Source organism: Coenobita brevimanus, chromosome 22 (genome assembly GCF_032717465.1).
Source record: "Coenobita brevimanus isolate Jiangsu-jjx chromosome 22, ASM3271746v2, whole genome shotgun sequence".
NCBI lineage: Eukaryota > Metazoa > Arthropoda > Malacostraca > Decapoda > Coenobitidae > Coenobita > Coenobita brevimanus.
Window position 1 is genome coordinate 16,626,037 of NC_136975.1, and position 23,550 is coordinate 16,649,586.

Consider the following 23,550-nt stretch of genomic DNA (forward strand, 5'->3'; position numbering starts at 1 on the left):
CTCAACTGTACACTCGTAGACTCGTAGGCTCATAAACTCGTAGGCTTGTAGACTCGTAGGCTTGTAGACTCGTAGACTCGTAAGCTTGTAGACTCGTAGCCTAAACTCGTAAACTTGTAAACTCGTTCTTCTTGCTGTATACTCGCTTGTGGATACTTGATCATAGAAATGTAGTTTCCTGATGGTGTAGAATCAACTGTAGAACTGTAGCTGATACTGGTCACAGTCTTGTCTGCTTTTGTAGAAATTCACTGTACATTTGAAGACGAGGTTCGTACTTCTCCTGCACCATATCTTATAGAAACTTCGTAGGTGCTGGTAATGAAGTTTTGTAGATCAGTTATACATATATTAGACTCGTAAGTGTAATCCGATGATACAGCATTTTTTGGCCCTACTAAGATCCTTTCCACCTCTTTACTTATAAGATGTTGGAGGGAAATGCCCTCATCCAGACACATTCTGCTGGCTGATTATGCAAATGCCCATTAGACCCGTGGCTCTCCCTGAAAAGAGGACGTTAGACTGCAAAAAAAGTCAGTCTTATCTTGCAGTCCACATAGTTCACGAGCAGATGAGCCAGCGGCCTGAACATTTACAGCTACAGAGTGTGAAGAGAGACTTGATGAAGGACCTGATTGTGTGGAAATTATCGTTCTTATCAATTATCACAATCTGAACATATCTGCATGTAATTCTGGTGGTCTAGTGGTTAGAATGTACCAACTGGAGCTGCGACAGTGCATAGATTCTATACCCATGAGGTGATGTGAGGTCCTAATGACGTAAAACCATCTGTGAAAGCAGAATAATCATTATTACTTCAATATACTGGATTACGTTAGCCTAACCTCGGACCCCTACATTTGAAATGGAGTGAACGTGATGAACTATTACAGGTAACACAACTCTCATCTGAACAATTCCGTCCACTACGAAATCAAAACGTGATGAGTAAAGTTGGTTATATCAGAACTCCTCGCAAATATCCCACTTCAGTTTCACATAACTGGTTTATTAGATTTTTTTAATACCGTTGGTTCACTATGATGATATGTTTTATTTCATCATGGAGCCACCCAATATTTTTATTTACTTCAGGAGAGACTTTTCGAACTGGACGGGTTAGACACAGCCTGCATTAACCACTCATTCATTAAGACGTTCCCTTATCCGAAACAAAATCCTGTAAATCGGCAAGAATTAAATATATAATACGTTAGTAGACTGAATGGATATATTTTATATTCCATACAAGGTTGCTTCTTTACTTCATTGGGATGTCTCTTTCTTTGCACAAAGTCTTGGCGATTGTACTTAACACACGATAAAACTCGCATAATACGAGTAACAAGGTTAACAAAGACTCTGTCAAATTCTTCCAGTCGGGAAGGTGTCTTCTAAGTTCAGTAAAATCGTGTAACAGCAACAAGAAAAAAAAAATGTGCTTTTGGTTTGAAGGAGTTTGTCAGTATTTATTAAGTTACCGATGTGAACAAACTATCAGCTAAGAGAAACTTTCCATATAACTGATGAGTCAATAGTGGACTAACCTAAATCAAAGTGTGGCCATTATTCAGACAGGAAATGTTGCCTGTGGGATATACTGACACAGAGAGGATAATAACAGCACATAGAACGGCACACACACACACACACACACACACACACACACACACACACACACACACACTTATGGGTACAGTATACAGTACATGTGATGCAACACACTCAGAAGAGCATATTGCCCCTAAAGCAAAATACACACAAAGCAGAGCATGACATCACACAGCACAATCTAGGTTCAACGTACAGTGTCCCTTCACCATAACAAAAGGCACATAACATCCATATAGCTCCACACTCACACCCCTTTTCTGTCAAGTTGTCCAGTGCACGATTTAACCAGTATCCTTATTACCTTCGCTATGGAGGTTATGTTTTTTCCCCGCATTTGTTTGTTTATTTGTCTGTGTCTGTTAGCAGCATTGCTCAAAAAGTTATGAATGGATATTGATGAAATTTTGTGGAAGGGTGGGCCATGGGCCAAGGAAGAAATTATTAAATTTGGGGGCTGATCCGGATCCGAAGTATCCCTCACAATATCTCCACATGTACTCAATGAATTTCAATGAAATTTCGTTGAAAGGTGGGTTATGGACCAAGAAAGAAGTCATTAAACTTTGGGGCGGATCCGGATCCTATATCCTTGGATCTGTTAGCAGGATTGCTCAAAAAGTTATAAATGGATATTGATGAAATTTTGTGGAACGGTGGGCCTTGGGCCAAGGAAAAAATTATTAAATTTGCGGGTGTATCCAGATCCGGATCCGGAGTATCTCCCACAATATCTCCAAAAATTATCAATATCAATGAAATTTTGTGGAAAGGTGGACCACGGAACATGAAAGGATTCGTTAATTTGGGGGCAGATCCGGATCCGGGTCCTATATCCACGAATCCGGATCCAGATCCTTTTTTAATGGCAATAGCATTGGCGGAGGTAAGCACTTTCTAAGTGTTGTCACCTCTGGATTTGTCTTCCTCAGTCTGTCTCTACCACTAACAGTAATCTCCACCCCTTTAAATGCAATGTACCGGGCATCTCGAAAAGAACACATCTTGAATTTGGCATTCTATCTTCAGTTTAAACATTCCAGGATGTAAGCCAATGTTTCTTAACCCTCCCCGTCCCGGAGACGTGAATTCATGTCCTCACATGATGTGCACTCATATCCCGGAGACGTAAATTAACGCGGCAACATTGCAAGGTCCCTAATTTGCACAATTTTCAATTTAATTTGCACAATTTTCAATTTTCGCTAGTGATTTTTGGCACGTATACACGGGACACCTTCCTCTACAAGATGCCAGGCTGGGACAATGCCTTACCCAGCATGACCTCCTCCCCCCCCTGCATGCCCTTTTCTCAGCAATTCACCCGTTATCAGTAACCTGGCAAGTAAAGCTATGTCATGCCACGGTACGAAATTCAGGGCCAGAGTGATTCCCCAATTGATGACAATGTGGAGGACAAACATTAGAGGAAGAAACAGTCAGAAATGATGATCAGGTAATGTGGCAAAAAAAGGTCAGGAATAGTGATGAGTTAGTGAGTGAAACAATGGTTATAATGCCTATATTACCGTTTGAAAACCAATATACTCTCGTACTACATATAAATTCATACCAAATAAATAAATAAATACCGTTTATCAGTGGTGTGGAATAGTTATCCTCCCATAGAACTCGTTTTCTTTGCAACCAGCCTGATAGAAAACCCTGTAAGGTAAGGAGGTACTCCTACCTGGATCGAGTATTTTAAACCTCAGGTGAGCGATTTCTCTATGAATTTTCGATGTTTCTCACCAAAAGCGGATGTTTGAGCCAAAAAAAAAAAAAAGGTCCAAAAATGTCGGGACTGGGGTGTACCACTGCCCAGAAAACGTCGGGATGGGGGGGGGTTAATCATTTCCGTCTGCGACCCACATGCTAGTAGTGAGGTAAGCTTGGCGGCCCATGACATCTGTCTGTCTGTCTATTGGCAGACACCATTATCCCGTAAGGGGTGGCCTTAAACAAATCGCCTCCATGCCACCCTGTCCTCCACCATTTCTCTGCCCTCCTTCCAGCACACACATCCCTCTCTCTTGTATCTCTCCACTCCATCCCTCCATCTCACCCTCGGCCTCCCCCTCCCTCTCCTTCCCTCCACCTCACACACATACACTCTCCTCGTTAGTCTCTCGCTCTGCATCCTCTTCTTATGGCCAAGCTACCTCAGGGTATTTCTCTTAACGCATTCCATCACATCCACATCCCCACCACAATGATCCTTCACTTGCTCATTTGTTAGTCTGCCACTACATGTAGCTCCACATGCCCTCTCAAATAACTCATTTCCAGTGTGCTCACTCTTGAGTTGTGTTCTTCAAGCAATGTCCAAGTTTTGCTTCTGTATGCTAGAGTTGGTATTACAATACTATCATGCAGCAAATTTTTACTTCCATATTCACTTCCTTTTTTCTTCTCACTGCATTCAAAGAACCAGCAATCTTCCTTCCCAGTTTTCTCCTTTTAAGCACTTCATCCTCTAAACGTCTATCCTGACTCATCATATATACTACCCAAGTACTTAAATGCACTCGCATATTCCATTTCGTCATCATCCAACCTTACTGTACATTTAGTGACTTCATTTCTCTCGAAGACCATAACTTTACTCTTCCCTACATTCACCTTTAGATTCCTTTTCTTACGCTCTCCCAAACTCATTCACCAAGCTTGCAGTTTCCCTTCGTCTTCCCTTAACAGTAGAGTATCACCTGCAAACAACAGGAAAGAAAGTTTCCTAACGCTGCCCTCTCTCCACTCCAACATCCACTGCTGTACCCTATATCTCTTTTATAACCCTATCCATACATATAATGAACAACCATGGAGACATGGCACATCCTTGTTTCAATCTATCATTCAGATAGTAAATTTCATTCAGTTCACTATCAACACGCACTACAGCCTTAGCGCCCTCATACATACTCTTCACGGCATTAAACAGCTTTCCATGACATTAAACAGCTTCACACATTCTCCATATATTCTTAATATTTTCCCCATTCCTTGTCTATCCACTCCGTCATACACTTTCTCCAAGTCCATGAAGCCCATATGCAATTTCATTCCCTTCTCTAGAAAGTTTTCCACTAAAGACCTAAAAATGAATATCTGATCTACACAACCTCTTCCATTCAAAAAACCTCCCTGTTCTTCTCTATAAAATTCACATTTCCATAACTCTGTCAGTAGGTACTCTACCATATACAGTACTTTTCCTATTACACTAAAAAGACAAATGCCCTTATGATTACCACACACTTCGTTTTCCCTTTTTTCCTTTGTACAGGGGAATAATTATATTTGGCTTACAATCCTTCGAGGTTCTACCTTCCTCCCAGGCCAAACTGCACATCTTTCATACTAGTTTTGCTGCTATCTCTCCCCCAGGCTTCATCATTTCACCACACATTACGACAGTGCTTGGGGCTTTCCCCATTTTGACTTTCATCATTGCTTCCACTATATCCATCCTATTGATCTCTTCCTTCCTTCTCACCTCCCTCCTCCTCCCAGTCACTCCCCAGCCACTTATACTCGCATTACTTTCATTCTCTATGTTTAATAGTTCCTTAAATTGTTCTCTCCATCTGCTCACTTTTTCTCCCTTCACGACTCTCAATCTACCATTTTTATCTTTCACTCCCCTGCTAGCCTCTTTATCAACCTGTATAACTCTCTTTACCACCTTCCAGAATATTTCTTACATTCCCTCCACTTTATATTCAAATTCCGTCCAAATTTCTGATCCACTTTCTTTATACGTTCTCTTGCTAATATTGTCACCTCTCTCTTCCTTTCTAATGTGCATATAATTCTCTCTTCCTTCTTTCCTTCCTCCATGCCTCTGCTTCTCATCCACTCACTATTTGCTTTTGTCTTTTGCGCCACAGCTTTTCTCACCTCTCCATTCCACCATGCTGTTCCTTGGACCCCCTTTCGTCTTCTCTTCACCCCATACACCAACTCACATGCTGCACAGATTTCTTCTGTGAATATCGTGCACACATCCTCCAGCTCCTCCATCTCCTGCAAATAATTTTAACCCAAATAGCACCTCCACTTCTCTCTCTTATATTCTGCCTTTTTTCCATCCTCTTGAAACGTTTCGACCCTCCTTTTGTAGGTTACTTCCCCCTGTCCCTCTTTCCTTCTATTCATCCATAGCATTTGTAGCTTGACTTTCACCACTACCAAGTGGTGGTCAGAAAGTCCACTCCCCCAACCTCTGTGTGCTCTTGCATCCATTACATACCTCGTCATTCTCTCATACACACAAACATAATCATTTATTGCCTCCCATTCATTCAGTTCACCACCCACCCATCTCATCACTCGCCACGTCTACTTGGATCATTTTGTGCCTAAAGAAGATATTGGCTATCACCAACCCCCTTCACGCACGTATGTCCACTACAGCACTGCCATTCTCATCCACTTTTGAAGTCACATCAGACTCACGAACTACTCCATCCGCCTTCACATTCTCTATTTTCCATTTATATCTCCCATCAAAAACACTCTCATTCCTCTCAGACTTTTCCATGCACGTTTCCACATTTGCCTAGAACTCTTCTTTCACTCTTTTTGCATGATTTTGTGTTGGTGCATACACACACGCACAATCGCCTACGTTTGTATTCCTACTTTCAGTCTCACCCACACAATCCTTGAACCAGGTGATCTATACTCTCTTGTATACTCTATTCTCCTTCAGTCTCTTACACACAGCATTATGCATAAATTGCTTTGGATATATATGCAGCTTAATACTCGTACAGGTGATGGTGAAATAGTTTCTCGGTAATATGACATGTTTATCTTAAAGTTATTAACATGGTAGCCCCCCAGAAGATCACCTGACCCGACTTCTTAATTTTGTAATATGTATTTCTATACAGTGATGTATAAGTTTGAAACTGTGTACAAATGCACCTTCGCTTTGTGCACCCATTTTGCATATGTCTATAATTTACACACATGTATACACGTATTCACACACATTCATACAAACACATTGTCCCAGGTGTTCAGACATAACCCTATGGTTTCTTTACAGTTTAGCTTGGCATCCAGGTCGTTTTTGCTTAGAAGTCGTCACTGATAACAATTTACTGCTTTCGGTCGTTGTTAGATACTCCAAAATCAGAAGACGAATCCATTCAGTCAGGGATAAATAACCAATTAATCTGTTGGCTATAATATCTATATACATAAAAAAGCCGCATTGTTTGTTTGTTTGATAATTTGTTCTTCAATCATGCGCCAACCAAGGGCCAGAGATCCCCAGACCCATATATATTCTGAATCAGGTGTCCCAAGCATCGTTTTAAGAGGGTCAAAAATCAGAACTGGGTCATCTGAGGTCACCAGTAGAGTATTCGTAAGTTTGGCCTGAGCAACAACGGGTACTCTTGCAGCCCAATTTTTGGCATGGAGACTCACATAACCTCCAGTTTGGACATTGGCTATGTGAGATTGACCTCCGAGATAATTTAAGGTCACTGGTAATACATGTTCGAACGACTGGACCCAGCAGCCTAATTTTTGGCATGCAGAATGACCTCCAGTTCGGACATAGGCCTACAGTATGTAAGGTTAACCTCAGAGGCAATTTGAGGTCACAGGTCAGAGGTTGTTTGAGGTCACAGGTAATACACGCTCGATCGACTGGATCCAGCAGCCCAGTTATTGGCATGAAGACTCACATGACCTCCAGTTCGGACATGGCCTATGGAAGGCTGACCTCCGAGGTCACTGGAGGTGACCAGTCAGAGGTTATTTGAGGTCACTGGTAATAGTAAACAAGTGCACAAAAATACTGTGTGTCAGTCTGTGAAAGTTGAAATAGTAAGTTCCTGGACCTCTTAAAATCCCTCTTCAAAAACATAATATGTACATGGTCTGGCTTGAGTAGAAAGAAAGACAGAACAAAAACAAACAGGATTAGAGTGTTCACCCTTTTGACCCGGCAATGACAGGGTACCCATGTTAGTGTATATAGATAGATAGATAGATGGATACATAGATAGATACAGATAGATGGATAGATAGATAGATAGATAGATAGATAGACAGATAAATAGATAGATGTGTGTGGTAGGGCTGTTGAGCTGGAAAGGACCGTCGTGGCTTACATGCTACGGATTCAGTCCTAGAGGAAACCAGAGGTTTTTCCATCGTTTTGAACGCTGCCAGGGACGACGGTCGGTTTCGTATTCTTAAATATTCTGGACTACTTGGGCCTTTACGCTCTGGAGGAAATATTGATGAGCGTGGTCATTGCCATTTTTTTTTTTTTTTTAAGTTTCACTTTTCCAATTGATTCTTGACCCTAAATTAACGTGATTATTTCTGCTTACGGATTGTGTAGTACAAAGCTTACCTATGGCGATTATGATAGCAAATAACTCTGTTTTATATATATATATATATATATATATATATATATATATATATATATATATATATATATATATATATACCTAGGCTGCTTCCCCCAAAGAAAGGGGGTAGCCAAGACAAGACGACACACTCCCAGTTTACTCATCCACAAACACACAATCATTCTCATCTTAGCCCCAAAGGGAGAAGGGACAGATCCTCACTGCACCACACCGCACGAGGGTCAATTGCGCAGTGCAATCAGCGACATCTGCAGCAGGGTCCGACAGCAGAGCTTGTTTGCCCCTGCCATATCATCATGGACCCATCCCCTTACCCACATCTGACCTGATCAGCTGATCAGACCAAATGTGGGAGAATATCCCCTCAGGGCTGCGTCATCATTTATTCATTCTTAATTTCTCTCTAGTAATTCCTATCACGTGCAGCCACTCTTTCTTGCTCAACAGACACCCCTCTCACATCCAACGCTTTCTTCACACTGTCCATCCATACTATTCATGGCCCTCCTCTCAGCCTTGCACTTCTCCCATCCAATCCAGTTATCTTTTTCACAAATCGTTCATCATGCATTCTCTCCATATGCCCAAACCATCGCAACACCCTCTGCTCAACTCGATCAGCCATCTCCCGCACAACTCCAGTTCTCCTTCGCACTTCATCATTTCTTACTTGATCCGTACACGTCACTCCATACATACTCCTCAGACACATTATTTCCATTACATTCAAACTTTTCCTCTCTGCTACACTCATATTCCACGTTTTAGCCCCATATTATGCAGTCAGTACCACAACACCCTAGTACAGCCTTCATTTTACATCCATTCTAAGTGAACGACATCTAAACACTCTTTCATTCCTCCCAGCATCTTTCCTACTTCATTCATTCTTTCTGCATTATTCTTCCATCCACAGCAACATGTGACCCTAAATACTTAAAACATTCTACCTCCTTAGGCAACTCACCATTCAAAACTATATTCATCCTCCTACCACCTACCAACCTCGTACATTTAATCACTTTACTCTTATTCTCATTTACTCTCAATTTCCTCCTTTCACACACCCTTCCAAAATCCTCTACCAACTATCTCAATCTCTCCTCTGAATCAGCCACAAGTGCAATATCATCCACAAACATCAGCTGATTCATATTCCACTCTCTACCATCAGCATTCTCCAGATTCAAACCTCCACCTAACACTCTTGCATTCACCTCCCTTACCACACCATCCATATAAATATTTGACAACCAAGGAGACATCACATATCCCTGCCGCAGCCCCACTCTCACAGTAAACCAATCGCACACCATATTTCCCACTCTTATACACGCTCTGCTATTTGCATAAAAACTTTTCACCCCTTTTAGCAACCTACCATCAAGTCCATACAATCTTAAGAGAGTTGAAGAGGAGGGAGTGATTGGTGATGAGCACTCTGGCTTTAGGAGAGGGATGGGGGATCAGGTGTTTGCTGTGAGACAGGTGTGTGAAAAGTATTTACAAAAGGTAAGGATGTGTTTTGGACGTTCATGGATTTTGGGAAAGCGTATGATAGAAATGATAGGAAGGCTTTGTGGACTGTTTTAATAAACATTTTACCATGCACCTTACCTACAACACTCAACAGACTTATACCCCTAAAACTAGTACATTCATACTTATCATCCTTACCTTTATACAATGGAACCACACAAGCACTTGCCCAGTCAATTGGCACCATACCTCTTACAAAACACAAATTCAACAATCTTACTAACCACTCAACAATAGTTGCTCCATCACCTTTCAGGCATTCCACAGCGCACCCCTCTATACTTGCAGCTTTCCCTGCACTTCCTCCGTCATGATCAAAGAATCATTAAACTCTCCCAACACATTTATTCCTTGCACCCTCCCATCCGCCACAATCTCAGCCTCCCTTGCCTCCTCTACATTTAACATTCTTTCAAAATACTCCGCCCACCTCCTCCTTACCGCATCCATCTCAGTTAACATCCTCCCATCCTCTGCCTTTACTGTCTTCCCAGACTTTCTCCCTTTCACAACCCTTTCACCACCTTCCAAAACATTTTCTTATTCTGTTGAAATTTCTCAGTCAACCGCCTACCCAACCTCGCATCTGCCACAATTTTAACATCACGCACAGCCCTTCTCGCCCTATTCCTCATTCCCTTATACCTCTCATATGACACCTTATCTTTCCTCTGTGGCCGCACTTCATATGCACGTCTCTTCTCAGCCACAGCCATATTTACTTCCTCGCACCACCATTCACTTTCCTTTCTTACACCACCACCCACTCGTCTCACACCATATACCTCTTCTGCATGCCCCACCACAGCACTCTTAAACAACTGTCATTCCTCCCCCACACTGTCATTCTCCTGATCTTTCACTGCATTCCATTCATCTTTCAAATTCTCCTGATACTCTATAATTTTCTTTCTTTTATCCAACTCACTTTCAAAACCTCCTTGCCACACCTAACTCTCATAGCTCTCGCCCATCTCTTACCTACTCTCAACAATCCTTCCACCAGATAATGGTCAGACATACCTCCACCTTCCCCTCTCAAAACTCTCACATCCAACAATCTTCCTATTACATTCCTGGACACAACCGCATAGTCCATCAATGCTCTATCAACAATCCTTCCACTCTCCTGTCTCACCCATGTATACTTAAAAATATCTTTCTTCTCAAACAAGCTATTTCCAATCACCATCTCTCGCTCAACACACATCCCTATCATTCGTTCCCATCAATGCTCTATCAACAACTCTTCCACCCTGGTGTCTCACCCATGTATACTTATAGCCAAAATACCTTTCTTATCAAACAAGGTATTTCCAATCAACATCTCTCGCTCAACACATATCCCTACCATTCGTTCCCCATTTTCATTTCTTCCAGGCACACCATGCATACCAACTACACCTTCAACTGTTACATTTCCCACACTAGCATTCAGATCTCCAATCATTACCACATTCACATTCGCTCCAAAGCTCTGCAGACACTCATCAACATCATTCCAAAAAGACTCCCTCTCTTCTGCATCCCTTTCGCTACCAGGCCCATATGCATTCACAGATACCCACAACTCACGTTCAAATTTCGCTTTCATCCATATCAGTCTCGATGACACCTCCTTCCATTCAATCACACACTGCTGCATTACCGGACTCACTAACAAGGCCACATCTCTCGCCTTTCCTCTATCAACACCTGACAATTTTCCATCCCCATTTCCAAACTTAGATTCACCTTTCCCTTTCATCTTTGTCTCACTCAAAGCAATCATATCCAACTTTCTTCTCACAAACATTCTCCCAATCTCCTACCTTTTAGCCTCAATCGTACTACATCCTTGCACATTCATAGACCCAATCTTGCGGGTACGGAGATAACTCAGTCCCCCATCCCATTCTATTCCCAGTCTCACTGTAGGAAATAAAAATCTGAGGAGGTGGTTGCAAGTCCCCTCGCCCGGCCCGTTTTAGTCGCCTTTTACGACATGCAGAGAATATTGTGGCAGAATTCTTCCTAACACAACCTGGCAGCAGAGTAGTAGTACCACCTCACAGTGCGGCTAGATTGTGTGTGTGTGTGTGTATAAATAATTTATACACACACACACACACACACACACACACACACACACACACACACACACACACACACACACACACACACACACACAATGGAATGCACTACCGAATGAAATAGTGTGTGCCAAAACAATTCACAAATTTAAGGATATGTACGGTAAATATGGGACACGGGACAGTACGAGCTTGACTCATTCCTGTAAAGATACAATTAGGTAAGAACAATTAGGTAAGAACACACACACACACACACACACACACACACACATATATATCTATATATATATATATATATATATATATATAGAGATATATATAGATATATATATATATATATATATATATATAAAATGTCTGACTCTGGATAAAAGCTTCAGGGCCAATTTCTCGGGGGCAGTGGCCTATCCCAAGGCCCAGTAGTGCTCCTACACCTCCATATGTCATCAATTCGGCGCTAACACCCACCGTTCATTTTGAATACGTGCTACGGCTGCCTCTTACAGGACCGGTGTACTGGTATTAGCGGGGGTATTTTTACATGTCGGCGGGTCTTCTGGTAGGTCAGGAAAGTGCTTTTTATATGAGGGTTCCTCACACAAATGAAGTGCTCTGACACTAATATTGTACTCGCTGACAATGCTGAGACAAACAATCTGGCTGATGTTTGGTTCAGTGTTGATGGCAAATGTAGGTGTCAGCATCCTCTGGTTTGGTATTAATTTGCAAGGTGTAATCCTCTCGGTCCTACACGTCCTGGATGTAGTTGGGTCCCGGTTGTAGCCCCTTATTAATAGTCCCTGTCGCCTGAGCAGAATGACCCAGGGGATATATATGGCTATGAAGCTCTTGTACTCCGCGTAGGCCTGATTGTGCCGACTGGAAGCTACTCGATCGGATGGGGATGAATGATGCACAGGCACGATGGCCCGTCGGTTACATTTATCTGGTCGTTTGGAACCGTGGTGGTGGTACCTGTGTTCTCGTCTGCTGCGCCCTCTCATTGGTTTCGATGATACTTGTGTTTGATTGTTGCTTACCTGATCAGGGATGCGTGGATAATTGAAACTTCTTTCTAGGTCAGGGTTTCCTAGATTGTCAAAGTTTCTTTTGAAGTTTATTTGATATTCTGGCTTTCTTTGATAACTGGGCATTATTTAGAAGTTTTCTTCATTGTCAGCGTTCTTTCATAGCTGTGGTTTCTGTTGGAGTTTCCTTCCGGGGTTTCTTTCATATTCGGGGTTTGTATTTGGAGCTCCTTTGGTAGTAGATTTTTCTTTTTGAGCAAATTTGATAATTATGATTTCTTTGTTTCGGTTTTTTAATGTGGTTTCTTTGTCTGGCGTTTTGGCTACATTTTCTGTCATGTTAGTGATTTCTCTGTTCATGAAGAGGGGCTATATTAAAGATTCTCTTGGGGTGAGCATTGCTATTAGGGATCTGCTGATGATCTAAAAGGGTGCTTCTGCTTGTATGATCTTTCCTGTGATTGGTGTCTGAATGGATATGGTAAAACCTTACACCATCAGCACTATGTTTCATCGACTCATCAATACTTGCTTCACCATCTTTTCACCACTTTGCATCAACTGACCATCATTGTATTTCACTAATTTTTCCTCGCTGCCTTTCACCAAATTTTCATTATCTTCAAAAACAGACTGATGATTGTTTGTTGTAGAGTACCAGTTCTGCTGTCTCTGGATCTTTGGCTTCTGAATGTGATAATCACTAATTTCATCAGCACAGTCATCATAACATTGTCACCGTTGTTTTGCTAATTTAGGTTCGCTGGTGCTTGTCTACGATGATTCCCATCATTGTCATGGTAATCAGCATCACCACAATCATCAGTACTGTCATAATTATTACCACCACTTCCAAGATACTGTCCATCAATAACTGTTTCACCAACAACACTATCAGCAACCACTTTATAACTATCACTAAGAATGTAAATGTGTCCGCCAATTTCAGTTTCACCTCCACTACCAATATCATTTCCATCATTAACTGTAGCACCACCACAAACAAATGTCTCACGAATAGATGTATATTTCCCATCACCACCAGTCACCAACACATTTTTGGTCACCACCGTGCCTACGATAATTTCTAGTGGGTTCTGTTATTTCACCACCGCCCGCACTACCACAGCAATGCCATCCGATGACTTTTTCCACACGCACGCTCGTCAGTGCTGGAAGAAATGGTGGCATTCCCGCAACTAACTAACTGTGCGCTGCTGCTCTCACGGGACTTGGAGAAGGTGGTGTTGCAGCCGTGACACAACGCTTCTGCTCCTGCGAGACTTTAATTGGTCGCAGCTGAGGCACTCTTCGTTGTGGCTCTTGCGGAACTTGAAGATAGTAGTAATACCGGGCAGGACAGAGATACACAGATCCATGGGGAAGTCTCTCTGTCCGTGGACAACATCTGTAGGTCTGGTCCTAGGACCCAAGACACCTGCAATCAAAGAAATGGGAAATGACATCTCTCTCTGTCTCTCTCTCTCTCTCTCTCTCTCTCTCTCTCTTAGCCTGCAATAAGAGAAGAGGAAAATGATAGTTTTTTTTGTATCCACCTGCATTGGTGAATAGTAAAATGTCATTTTTTCCATTAATCTCAGTCTGCTATTAGAGAAGGACTGAGAGCAGGTTATTAGTCACAGCCTACGTAACTGTAAACTACCTGAAAGACTATGAATGAGAGAAAAACAAAACAATGACCACCTTAGTTATGTCAAACTCAACCAACAATTCGAGAGACCAGGAGTGAACATACAGGAGGAAGCTTTGTTAGCTAACAATTCAAACTACATTAGAGAATTAGAAAACAAACTGAGCAGAAGCCTCCGTCAACGCCAATGTAATTTACGATTTATAAACCAAATTTCATCCATCATGGTTGGCCGAGGTAAGGTACATAATTATACGGTCTTAGTCTGCCTTGTTATATAATATCAGAGTAGGCACACCTACGCCAACGCAAATCAAATTTATGATTTATTCTTTCATCCAGTTCCGGATCCACCACAAAATCTAATGAACTCTTACTTGACCCAATACCTACATATGCACAAGATTACATCGAAGTTCGATAACAGCTTTTTGGGATATACTTTGCAGAAACAAACGTTTAAGCAGACCAACAGACACGGGTGAATGCATAACCTCCGTCCAACTTCGGTCACGAAAGTAAAAATATATACTAAAAGTTCCACTAAAATTAGCAAACATGGTTTCATCTGATGTTGTGTTTTTCTCTAGTAATAGAATGGAGTCAATTGGAATATCTTTAATGGTTACTAAGACGGAGAGAAAACAAATATATTGTGGAAGTCCCGCCAAACTATGAGACCATTTCATTTCTAGGATCTCTCTTTGACGATCATAATCGACTTGCATTACATGAAATGAAACACCTGTGTGAACAAACCACAGTAAAACACTCCAATAAAACGTTCGGATATATGTAACCCACATTTCACTGGAACCTATCCCAACTGCAACACATTTGCAGCGATATATCTGATGCAAATTATCCACTGCAAAACTTCTAGATCAACGCTGTTGCTTAGTATTCAGGTTGCTATTTCAGTGTCCTCCGCTTAAGAACACCTGATGTGTCAATCATTATGCAACATTTTTTTTTTCACATTTCTCCTCAATTCTCTCACACTTTTTGCTCCTTTTCTCACACATTTACACTGTCCTTCTAACTTAGGCATATTCTTTCTAGTACCTTATCTCTGGAACAAAATTCTCATTCTCTTCACTAAATCTTGTCACTCTTCCAGCATCTTTCTCACACGTTTACACTATATTTACTTCCATTCTTAAAAATTTTCTCGCAGTTTTTCACATTTTACTCACCATTCCTCATACATTTCTTTTACTTTGTAAATATCTTTCTCACACTTTCCCACAACTAAGTCAATGCCCCTCTTACTAGCTCGTCTCTACAACACCTCTGCGCCAAAAGCACAGCTCAGTACACGAGCTGCAGTGTCAATTTTCACCCCCTTTTGACACCTGATGCACCTTTAACATACTCTGCTATTTTGTTACAGTTTGACAACTTCTTTACTAATTTTTTTGTGAAAATTTTCTCATCGATTTGCAAATTGTTTTCTCCCCGTGATATGTGTCATTCTCTCTCTCTCTTTCTCTCTCTCTCTCTTTCAGAATTCACAAGCTTCCAGTATCTTTCTAACATGCGAACCTCTCCCACCATCTCTCCATCCTCGTCCTCCTCTCCCCCTCATCACCTTACGCGTTGTCTCCCCACCCTCTCCTTCTTCACCATATTACCACTTCCCTTCCTCCTCCCTTCACACCATCACCACTAACCTCCCCCCCCCCCTCTCTTCACCCATTCTCTCCCTCTCCCACTCACCCAGTCTTCTCCTCCCCCTGCATTAACATCTCAACTTTCCTGCCTTCTTTCATCTACCCCCTCCTTACCCTCACGTCTATCAAATATCCTCTCTCTTCTCCTAAACTTCTCCCCTCCTAAACTCCTATCACCTTAAAAATCTCTCTTCTTGCCCCTTTCTCCCCCTAGATTCCAACCCCCACCCGTGTGACTGCACGCCTCCCCCTCTCACTTTATCCCTCTCTTTTCACTCCAGTTCTCTATTTCCTTACTTCCCCTCACTACTTTCTCTATTCCACGCTTCTCCTCCTCTCCTCTCTTCTCCTTTCTCCTTTTCCTCCGCTTCCTCGCCTACTCTTTATCTTTTCAGGCGCCACCAGACTAAGACGAACGCCTTCCATCATAACACGCCCTGCTCACTTCCCCCTCCTTTCCCCTCCCCTCTCATCTCCAACCCTTTTCCCTCCCTTCCCCCTCCCCTCTCATCTCCAACCCTTTTCCCTCCCTTCCCCCTCCTCCCCCTCCTCTCCTCCTTTCCCTTGCTCTCCTTCCTTGCTCCTCCCCCTCCTCTCCTCCTTTCCCTTGCTCTCCTTCCTTGCTCCTCCCCCTCCCCCCTTTCCCTCCATCTTCTTCCTAACGTTCGCTTCAAGAATGCGAAAATTTCTGGGAGGACGTTGCGCCTTGGCAGCTTGAGAATAAGTTCATGATGCACTTAGAAAATTCTGCAGAACTGAGAAGATGGTGGGGTATTACGTGAGCTGGGGAGAGAAATGAGAAGAAAGAAGGAAACGAGAAGGAGGTGAAGAGAAAATGGGAGAAGAGAATATAAATAAGATGGTAAGAGAAAACAGCTGAGAGGAAAAAAAAAATCAGTGTAACGGAACAACAAAAGTTAAGCGGGTTCTCTTTCTTAATTATGTGGAAACGTTTTGTGGGGAACAGCCCTTTCCCTTCATCTTCCCCAGCCACACACTTAGGTAACCTCATGCACCACGCTATCACAGAACAGAGATTTCTTCATCATAGAGTCAACAAAATATTCCTGTGAGTTACAAAGAGTTACAAAGCCGCGAACTGCTTCAAAGGTCTGACGACCCATCCTTAACCCTTAGACGCCGGGGGGTTCTTGGCCACAGCACGCTCTTCCCTATGGGCGATTTCCGAGATTTTGGAAAAAATACCCTTACTTCAAACCCTTATATCTGCCAAACTGTAATAGCTAGATAATTCAATGAAAGTTCATAAGACTCAACAACTCTTCATCTTTCCAATGAAGGTATCCCGAGGTCTCAAGGTGGTCCCGTCGATGAGTAAGGATGAGTTGAAGACGAGTGGTTTTTCACGTTTTGGCGCGCGGCTCCGAGCTCAGGCCACTGGCCATGGCATTGGCCCAGCCGGCTAGCGCTGGCAGCACTGATTGGAGTGGTGATTGTAACACTGCCCGAGCGTCCTTGGAATGCGGAATATTCCACTCGTTTTTTCTACTCCTCCTTACTCGTCACCGTGAAAATGAGTCATCACCCGGTTCATGTAGCTCACCCAAGGATTCACCGTCCACACCACCATGCCACTAAGCCCCGTAGGTGTGTGGGAAAAGAAATATCTCGTCGTTTTTCTGTATTCACTTCTTCCGTAAATAATCATATTTCTCCTTTACTAAGACACTTAGACCTACACTTTACATCACGATTACGGATAATTGCTCTTTGACAAGTAAATGCTGTTGTTCTTTCATGCATTATCGTAGAGTATGAGGTAATTATTTGTACTGTAAATCAGACTGCTTTGTACTAATCAGGGTTATAGTGAAAATCATATAAATGTTTCACACAACTAACATTATTTGTACTTCACATCACAGATACACAGATGCTCATATTTGGCACAAACCCCCTGAGTATTGAGTAAAATAATTTAGGTATACCGAAGCAGGTATTGTTCATTGCGGCCCGCTCACAAGTGGTTTTCTTTCAGGTAACAGGTAGGCAGACTCAAGGTATATCCAATAATTTTCTAACCAATATCCAATAAACAGTATCAACTCCTGTACTGCACTTACTGTAAATCACTTATATGCACTTGTAGAACTTATAAAAGACTTATATCTAAGCACTTTCTATAATTCACTTACAATATCACACATTTCACTCATTTATGAAAATACACAAACTTCTGCACTGCTGTACGCTATTTACACTTCCCCACACACCTACTCAGTGCTCATACCATTCCCGAAGGGCCTGGTGGTGGAGATTCTGCCCTTGAAGTGGTAGGCTGAGGTGTGGGGGAGCGCAAGCAGGCAGCGACAGTGTGAGGGAAACGGCTCTGCGGCGTTTTTTTCCGCAGATGACCGCCAGGTCCGCGTCACTTTCCCGATGTCCTGGGTCATCTTGCACCTCCTCATCGCCGAAATCATCACTCTCGTAGACTGTCCCTTCCTCCTGGAGAAGTCGGAGAGCCCTCTCTAACGTTGGAGAGCGAGTAGGGGTTGGAGGGCGAGAGAGCTCACTCTTCACGTGGTAGCTTTTTTTTCTCCTCAGAGGAAGTACTCGTGCTGAGTATATGAGAGGAGACTGTATCATCAAGGGCACGTCCTATGGCACTATTACTAAGCCCTTTACCTGGCAATAAGGGCTGAACTTTCGCGGGGATTGATGAGGCAATCAGCCCTTCATGCGGTGGGAAAGAAACGGACGATGTCAAGGAAGATGACGTGGCTCCTCTCGCTACCACTGCCAAGTACAAACTGAACAGCGCAACTGCAGGGTACCTGGGGGTCCCACCTACCCCGTAGGTATCATAGAAAATGGGCCTGTGCTTAACCAGTGGCAGGAAGGTGAGTGCGGTATATCAAGTCAACCGGCGGCCCTCCACGCCCTGAATCCTGTCATGCATACAAGTCAGCCAGTGGATAGGGACTAAGAGAGACCATGAGTGGAGTGGGTTCCTACTCTTAATGAGAGGATATTATAGTACAAATGAAGGCTATCTCCACCCTTCTCTCACACCCGCTGACTGGGTGTGGAAAAGGAAGCCCACCTCACTCGGAGGAAAAAGGCCAGGCCAGGAATTTTCCAGGAAATAGGGAAACACTCTATTTACCACAAAGTGAAACCTAATAAAACTTTGTCTAACCTAACCTTGGACTGCTCTTTTGAGGAACTGTCTACAATTTATGTTGTTAGCTGATTCCAGGTACTGCAGATTTTATACACGTGGAAATTGCTTATTTTATCATGGTAGTAATACCTCACAGCAAGATTCCATTCATGACTCCTTGCCATGTTGATGTTTAAAACCAAGTATATGCGGAAAGTCAATGTTTTCAACATCATGAAGGATTCTAATAATCTCAGCTGCCCACACAAACACCTAGTTTCTGGTGAAAAAAGGCTCAGTGCCTGCAATCTTCTCTGTTATATCCTATGTGTGTGGTTGATGGGATCAGTCTAGCAGCCCGTGTCTAGGCTCTCTCAAGCTCCTCAAAATATCCTTCTTCAGGGTCGGCGACCAGAACTGCATGGCATAATCTAGAAGACAATGCGAGGAGAGAGTACCATTTACTTATTTCTGTGGATAAACTGCATCATTATTTCTTTTTGTCTGTCTCTTGCGTAGCGCAGCTGATACTGGAATGAGGATTCAGATGAAACTTGTCAGGATGGTTACAACTGGACAGAAAAGGGCCATTTTAGCTTCACCTCAACTGGAGTTTTATAAAGGGGTATTTTGACACCTAATAATTGTCCCTACTGACTGTACATTGTGCAGAACGCATCGTGCGGGAATTGCTTATATTGAAGCTGCTATTCGTCAGTTTCAAGCATCAGAAGGCTCGGTAGAAGAATGGTTCTCATTTGAACAGTCAGCTACCATATAAAATCATTCTTTCCTCAACATAGTGCGTATCATTGGCATCAATATATAATTCCGCATGCAATGGTGCAAAAACTATTACATGCAGACGTATAGTTTTTAACCTTGTTGTGTTAAACTGAAACAATTCCTGGTGGGTGGGAGAGAAACATGAATCACTGAAAACTGGTTATCTTCAACAAACAATTAAGAAACTTACAATTTATAATTAGAATATAACTCGGCACAGGTGCTATGCTGCGCTTTCGGCTGTATAAACCGGTTCTTTGTACATTCAGCCATTCTGTTCCAGTTGAGAGATGACTGAAACCGAGCCCGTGTAGCTACAAATGATTGAGATTTGAGGGCAAAGTCTGAGAGTCCTCCACAGGAGCAAATGTGCTGCGGTCCGGTAGGGCCACGAGGCACTTGTATATAGGGAGTAGACTGTAGCACCAGTTGAAAACAGGGCAGTACTCCCAAGATGGATGGACAGCTGGTGACAGGCAGAGCTGGAGATCCCTTTTCATCAGCCCTCGGGACTAACTTTTGACCATGTCCTTTTACTGAACTTTATAAGTGATTCTGTTACATAGGAGGTAGGCCAGCATACTCTACTATACATTTTCTTTGGTCAACAGCAACCTACATGAACATTAGACACTACATTTCCCGTTCCAGAATCAGTAAAAATGGCATCTCAAAATATAGTTTTGCAGTCCCCAGGGAGGGGTCATAAAAGCCCTCATCATCTGCCCTTCTTCCGTCTCCCAGTGACAATCAAACGAGATGCATGGAACCATTGTCTGACTCACTCCTTCTTCATTTCCACAACATTCGTGGCATTTCCTCTAAATTTCTTTGTTGAACACCACCTCGCTTCCTCTAAACCTCACCTTCTCATCCTCATTGACACTCAGCAGTCTAAGGCGACTGATAGTAAACCCTTCTTTGTATCCTTCTACTTTATACTCAGTTTCATGCCAAGTGGCTGTTGTGTGTATGTACACAACATAATAAGTTGCTTTCGTGCTCCTGAACTTGAATCCTATGAATTTTCTACACTCTGGCTTCAGCTATCCAGTCATTCTCTGACTTTATACATCAGTGTGCCCTTATCCACTAATTCTACCAACTATATAAAAAAAATGAGCTATCTTACTTCTAAGATGGAACACTTTCCATAACTTTTTCCATTCTTTGGTAACTCCATTCTAGGTGATTTCAGTGTTCACCACCACCACCTTTGGGTCCCCTCTCCATTCACTGATCAACCTGGTGAAGAAGCCTACATATTTTTTATCCTTCATGACCTCCAGCAGCTTGTATGACACCCTGCTCGTATTCTTGACCGGCTTGAAGAGAGTTCCGACATAGCTGACCTCTTACTTAAAACTAAGCCTTCTGCTTACTCTGTTAATCTTTTCTCTCTGATGAGCTACTCTGATTACAACTGTTCCACGTTATCCCGTCCTATCGTTCCCGTAAGGTCTGAGGACCGTACTAAGAAGAGGCAGCTGTGACACTTTGGAGCTGCTGACTGGGAGGCCCTCATGCAGTACTTCTTTGATTTTCCATGGAATGATTACTGCTCCCATGACTGATAGCCATCTGAGTGCACCTTGCACATAACGGAGGTTAACTTGTGTGGCAAGGAACCATACAAATGTTTCCAATGGCTAATACTGTGCAAAAAAACGAGAGCACCTACTAAAGGTACCGGAGTCAACCCATCCAGAATCTAAATTCTATTATACGAGTATCCCTACCCAGAATTGTGCTAAGTCTGTTCTCTGCTCTGCTAAAAAAAAATTCCATTCGACCTAAATGATTTGGACTCTAACTTAATTTCTTCCTGCTTCTTGTGGCACTTGCCGAACACCTTCCTAATAACTTTACTTCATCCTCATTCTCTCTTCTTTTCTACCCCGGTGGTTCTGTAGCTTTTCTATTACGGAAAATGCAGAAGTCTTTGCATAAACTTTTCCCTCATGTCCACTCGAGATAATTAAAGTGTTGTTTCTCCATCTCTTCCCCCCCTTTGACTTCCTGATAACTGACATTAAAATATCTTCTGTTGATATACCATCTTCCTGACTGGCCTCAGTACTAACAAGGCATATGGGCCTTATGGATTACCTCCTGTTATTCTCAAGTACTGTGTTTCTGTGCTTAAACCCTGCCTAGGTAAACTCTTTCACCTTTGACAGTCACCTTGTACCTTTCCTTCTTCCCGGAAGTTTGCTTTCATTTAGCCTGTCCCAAGGAAGGGTGATCATTCCCGGAGTTCTAACTTCCATTTGCTTTTGAATTCTGTAGTTCTAATCTTTAAATATGTTCTAAAAAAAAACAATAAAACACTATTCCTAGCAGAACCTTTTTTCCAGTTGCCAGAGATGCTCCAATGGCGATCTCATTTCCTTTCAGACCGCTAGTCATGCTCTTTCTTGGACTCCGGCGAAAGCTTTGCCATTGCAATTGATATCTTAAAGGCGTTTGATCGAGTCTGGCATAGATATACAATTTCCACACTGCTCTCTTACGGTTTCTATCCTTTGATCTTTGCCCTCACCTCTAGCTTTCTTTCTAGCTTTTCTGTAGCTGGTGTTCTTCTTATAAGTCTCTGAATACTGGTGTTCCTCAGGGTTCTGTCCTATCACCAACTTTTTTTGTTCATTAATGACCTAATCTGTCAGTCTGATCCTATCCACTCATATGCTGATGACTCCACCCTTCTCCTTTCTATTCGCTTCCCACAGCATCCATCTTAACAGTTACTTCAACAAGCACGGAATGAGACTATGGTACTCCTGATGTTTGACTTGGGTTATATCTCCGATAGCAGTAAAAGTAGTCTTGTTTTGTTTTTAATACATCAAAAACTCATTTCTTACATTTTTCGACCTGTTAAAATCTTCCACACGAGTATCCTTTTTTTTTTTTTTTTTTTTTTTTCAATACCCACCTCAATCCTGTATCTTTGGACAAACTTGTGGTTTCAGTCTTTTGGGATTTACGTTGGAAATATCATATTACCTCTCTTGTATAATCTGCTTCCAAGAGATTAGGTGCGCTAAGCCGACTCCGTGCCTTCTTTACCTCTATACAGTTGTCGACTTTATACATGGGTTTTACTTGCCCCTGTATAGAGTACAATTCTCATGTGCTGGGAGGCTTCCACATACAGCTCTTTTCAACAAGGTGGAGTCAAAGGCTCTCTCATTAACTCTCCTCCTCTTACTGGTTCCCTTAAAACTTTGTTGCATTCCTACACAGTTGCATTTTTATTTCTTTTCTACCACTTCTTCCTTTCTTGTACAACTCCTCTGATCTGTCTGCCTGCATCCCTCCACCACAACAGTAGGCACGTAGCATCTGTCTGGCAGCAGACTCTCATCCCTTTTCTGTTCAACTCTCTAACGCAAGAGTAAATAGTTACTCTCAGTCCTTCTTGTATGCAACAGGCAAAATCCGGAACGACCTTCCTCTCTCTGTATTTCATACTGCCTATGACCTGTCTTTTAAAAACAATGTGTCCAGGAATCCCTAAATGAACGGATCTTGAATTTGCTGTCTTTTTTTTTTTTTTTGGGGGGGGGGAGAGAGAACAATCTTGTGCATTTCTAGCCTCTGGTTCTTCTTTCTTTTGCATTAAAAATAGAAGCGTCTGTGCTTTCTTCTCT